The sequence below is a fragment of the Ricinus communis genome, chromosome 1 (genome assembly GCF_019578655.1).
Source record: "Ricinus communis isolate WT05 ecotype wild-type chromosome 1, ASM1957865v1, whole genome shotgun sequence".
In the NCBI taxonomy this organism is placed as follows: Eukaryota; Viridiplantae; Streptophyta; class Magnoliopsida; order Malpighiales; family Euphorbiaceae; genus Ricinus; species Ricinus communis.
The window spans coordinates 32,046,798-32,052,269 of NC_063256.1; the positions used below are offsets into that span (position 1 = coordinate 32,046,798).

At 31.3% G+C, this 5,472-nt stretch overlaps 1 non-coding gene across 1 annotated transcript; it reads left to right on the forward strand.

Moving 5' to 3' along the window:
* The first annotated feature begins 3,582 nt into the window (after positions 1-3,582).
* Positions 3,583-3,688, forward strand: LOC112534496. The gene has a single exon (XR_003078785.1). It is a non-coding gene; the product is annotated as a small nucleolar RNA R71 (small nucleolar RNA).
* Positions 3,689-5,472: the final 1,784 nt, after the last annotated feature.

The following is a 5,472-nucleotide window of genomic DNA, read 5'->3' on the forward strand; positions in this document are numbered from 1 at the left end:
TGGGATTGGTGGTCTATTTATTAGTTCTTATCTTTAGTTCATAATTATAATGAAAGTCGGTAAGATTGAGAAATAGAACCATCTGATTTGATTCGTTCTCAATAGTCATGAGATGATCATCTTGGGGTGATTCTTTTGTCAACGGATTCTCCTATTATACTCGTAGTCTCTGAAGGATGAGAACCAACTATGTAGTATCTACATCGAAAATATCACACACGGCTTTCTTTATATATACATCAAAACCTCAGTTCCTTTCCTAGATAAAACCTCTAAAAAAGTTGAATACTCAGTCGCTCAATCCTTATTCGTATACTATATGAGCATTTTATAAGAGATTTCATAAGAGAATTCTCGATGTAGATGCTACATAGTTGATTCTGATCCTTTAGAGACTACAAGTGTAATAGGAGCATCTGTCGACAAAAGGATCATCCTAAGATAATCATCTCATGGCTATTGAGAACGAATCAAAGCATATGGTTCTAAAGCCTTTTTTTTATGTTTCTTATGCATCCACTTACTTAATATTCTTAATATTTACTTAATATTTATTTATATTTTAAATATGAGTTAGTTGAGCTTGAAAACTCACCCATTGAATTCAATAAAAAAAAAAAAAAAAGAATAGCGTTCATTTTGGTCAGCAATTTTCTGAAAAAAATCATTCCATTTTTTTTAATATTTGTAACTTTATATGTAAGCTTTTAAGTGATTTAATAGATCTACCATCAGGAATATAGCAACTGGTTGGATATTTGTAGATTTCATTTCCGATCATAAACAATTTTAATATAATAAATTTGAGAAATATAAATTAGACTTGCACCAATTTAAATAGTACGATACTTATAATAAGTTTAAATAAATTTAGGATTTAAATTTTATTTTAACACATAGCGGATACTTATTTATTATTAATATTTTACTTGTATTTTTTATTTCATTTTATTTAATTTTTTTAGATTTTATAAGTTTTGTTATTTAATAAGTTTTTAGTTTATTTTATTGTAATACTAATATATCTGTATTACTTAATTTCATTAATATTTATATTAAACAAATTTTTTAAACGAATATCGACTTTATTACTTAAATTTATTTATATTAACATATTATTATCTAAGTCCGAGTTCTATTTTGGCCCTTAAGTGATGTCTAATTTGTTAAGGTTTACTTTTCAACTAAATTAGCACTCGATTTCTATTTTGTGATCAATAAGGTCCAATTCCGCAAGTTGGAGTGCTATGGTAACCTCAAAAGATGGTTGCCAGTGGTTTTACTTTACCCCCTCTCTATTTTATTGCTTTGAGAACCTAATTTGATTTACCATTTCTCTTGATTTTAAGAGTCACCAACAAACATTGACACTTCTGAAAAGCAAAAACATCCGTGTCAAATACTTTTTTGATATAGACACATGTCCTAATATGCTGAACATTTTAACTCCTGAAATTTATAAACAATTAAGAAATTAGCTCCAAACATTATAATTTTTAATCTAATTAGCCGATTAAGAGAGACAAGGAATAATGTTTCATCCAATGCTTAGCTTCTTTGTCACGACTTGACCTGTGGGCTCGTGACCGGTGTTAGAAAATGGGTAGGCATAAAGCTACCGAAACTTGTAAGTAAGCCTAAATTTAACAAACACCTAATAATGCATAATAATTCATGATATGAGTTCCATTATTATTAAATGCAGTAAACTTTAAACTCATAATATCCATAAACATAATACAAATTTAATATCTCAGATCATCTTAATCCATTCATAACTTTATGCTAGTTGCAAAGTGTCTAGATTTTAAATACAAAATAAATATAAAATAAGATTTTCATATTAAAGCCTTGCGATGGAGAGAAGCCTGACAAAAGATGGAGGTTGAGAATCCTTTTTGTCACTTAGGAAAAATAAATTGGACTTTCAGCCTCGAGAGTGAGTTAATACCATATAGTTTAAAATATATTATAATAATAATAATAATAATAATAATAATAATAATAATAATAATAATGATTAAAATAATAATAATATTGCAAAATAAAATAAAATTTAAATCATCATATCACAGCAAAAGTCACAGTGCATCACATAATCAAACAGTAGGAAGAGACTTCATAGCAAAACCCTAATTTTGTCTATAGCATCATGCTCACATGACTGACTCTTAAATCAGGGACCTTTACTCTGACCTGGCCTTTTATGCAAGGTGTTCGCTCCCAGATGAGTTAACTCTCCAATCAGGGTTCCTACCTTCAGCAATGTCAGAAAGACTCCCGAGAACAGCCTAGCGAGCTACACTCGATCATGGCAATAATCATATTATTAATATCTCACTCTCTAATACTTATTGTGTAATCATAATCATGATGCCGCCCATCAGGTAGCATATTTTGCTATTAGTTTCAACCCAATCAAATCACGTCATATAATCAACCATAATTAAGCACATTCACCAATGTAACACTATATTAATTATATTAATTTAATATTATGAATCTAATAATGATAATAATAATATTAATCATAACAATAATAATAACTATTAAAACCATTTTAATATCGACATGTGCTATTATAAAATATAATAATGTTGACAAAACATGATGCAATTTGGAATATATAATAAATGATATAGTGTTAACTCGTAAATTTGACGCTCTCCAATATGTTGCTCACACTGTTAGCCTAAATATTTTATCATAAGATAAAGTCTCTAATTTTGTTCTTCACACTCAAATTGAGTCAAAATCTAATGATCTATCAAGTGTTGTTCTTATAAAAAGATTAAACAAATGTTGGATATGGAATCCACTTCTCAAGGTATCTTGAGTTGATATCTAGGATTTGCCTCTATATTGGTAGGCAAGCTTCCTTGGGGTCTTTCACTCAAAAATTTTACAATCTGCCCCACTTGATTCTCTAAATTCTGAATTGAAGCTTGTTGATTCCTAAGAGTAGTTTTCATAGATCAAACCCGATTTTCAGAAGCTGAGGTGAAATTCTTCATCATCTCCTCTAAATTACTCCTTCTATGAGGAGAGGAGATTGTTGTTGGATCTGCTGTTGGAATCCTGGTAGGGAGGTCTCTGTTGATTTTGATTCCCTTAAGAGAAATTCAGATGACTTCTCCACCTCGGATTATAGGTATTGTTGTAAAGGTAGTTATGTTGTCTCGGAGCATTACCTATATAATCAACCTGCTCCGACTTTGCAAAAGTATTACCATTTTGGCAATCTTGGCTTTATGATCACCCCCACACTAATGGCAACTCATAGCCTGCGCTTTTCTTTCAAATGAAGACATAATCAAAGTATCTATCTTCTTGCTCATGGCCTCTAGATGTGCATTTACAACTACCATGCAGTCTACTGCATGGATCCCACTACCTTTAACTCTAACATGCTTTCTTAGATTTTGCCACTGATAGTTCGTGACTGCCATATCCTTAATAAGATCCATAGCCTACTCTAGAGTCTTATTATTTAGTGATCCACCTAATGCTGCATTAATAGACTGTTTACTTGCGTAATTTAGTCCATTAAAGAATGTCTAAAAAATTTACAGCCATAGGGGTAGACCATAATGTGGACAACTCCTCAACAAATTCTTGAACCATTCCAACAATCATACAAAGTTTCATTCACTTGTTGAAGAAACCCTGCTATAACATTTCTCAACTTAGTCATCTTAGAAGGTACACAGTATTTCTCCAAAACTTTCTCGGCCAACTGATTCTAAGTCATAAATGTTCCAATTGGAAACAAATTTAACCATTTATTTGGCTTGTCCTTTAATGAGAATGGGAATAGCCTTAACCTAATGGTGTCATCCGATAGCCCATTAATCTTGGAGGTATCACGGATCTCAAGAAAGTTATCCAAATGAGCGTTTGGATCCTCATTTAGCAAACCATCAAACATACTATGGGGCGGCATCTCGGGCGTGCAACCAAGTATCTCTAACGACTACGACACTACAAGACCTTTTAACCTAATTGGGAACACGCTAACTAGTCATAGAGACTAGCGCAGGGAAAAGGAGTCGCCACCCGGATAATTCTCCGGGACACTTTTACTAATTGAGTGGCGTACTAGATTCCATAAGAAAGCTTCGATACATCTAGAGATGGATCCAGAAGCCAACTTCCTTATTTGTGTATCCCTACTTTCGATTTTATTAGTTAATCGCCCATTCCTTATACATACAACATGATAATTTCTACACACCAAGTACTACAACATGTGAGGTCCATCTAAGTCTAGCCCATTTTGGCTTTAGTCCAATTCCCTGTTTTATATGATTAGCCTAAATTAACTATTTAATTATGTATAGGAGGTCACCTAGTCTAGCCTAATTATAAATTATGCTTTGATTACCAAGTCTTTATCCTAATTGGACTATGTTTTACATGCCAAGGTCGGATTCGTCCTTCCATTAATTAACCTTAAGCATGTCATAAGCCCACTAAGTCTAAACAGGTTTTAGTTTAGGCCCAAATTACCAATATTCAACCTAAATGGACTATATGCAAAGCCCAATTTTAAGCCTTTGTCTAGGTGTCCATCTTTTAGTTTTTCAATCACACAACAAACATTTGATCATTTGCTTATAGAAACATAAAGCAAAAATAAAGCAAAATAAAGGAAAGCAAAAACTAAATTATTATAATCTTCCTATAACTAATTAACTTGAAAATAGCTGAAAATAGCTAAAAATGGTGAAAATCCTCGAAATCAGCAAAAATGGGTGACTAATCAAACGAACAGTTGATTGGTTGCATCACAAAGCTTATCGGCTCTATGTACAACCGATCGGCTGTTCATAAAGTCGATCAACTCTAGCATTCCATCCTAGGTCGATTTGACATTTTTGGTGCTGCAACTCCCAAAGATGCGAGATACATGCATGAAAAACACGTAAAAACAGTTAGAAAACGTACAAAAAAAGCCAAATAATTCATGAATAAACCTATTTTTAAAACAAGGGAAATCAAAATGAAGAAAAAGAAATCTCACAGTAAATAAACATGGCATTTTCTTAAAAGCATGAACATTAGTTTAATCATATGAAATTATAAAACTTATATATAATCATGCAAACACATGTGAATTATCATTGAAGAAAACCTAACATGTTGATCTATTCAATTATAGCATAGGATTATCAAATTCTAAACCCAAGAACACATAAGTTATTAGATTCAAAATCCAAGAATATAGAAGTTATCAGATTCAAATCCCAAGAACATAAAAGTTATCAATTTCAAAATAAAAAAAACATAGAAGTTATCAAATTCAAAACTCAAGAACATAGAAGTTATTAAATTCAAAGTCAAAGAACATAGAAATTATCATATTCAAAATCCAGGAACATAAAAGTTATCAGAATCAAAATCCAAGAAAACATGCATATCATGCTAAAACCTATTTCTAACACATATAACTTTGAAAATAAAAATCATTAA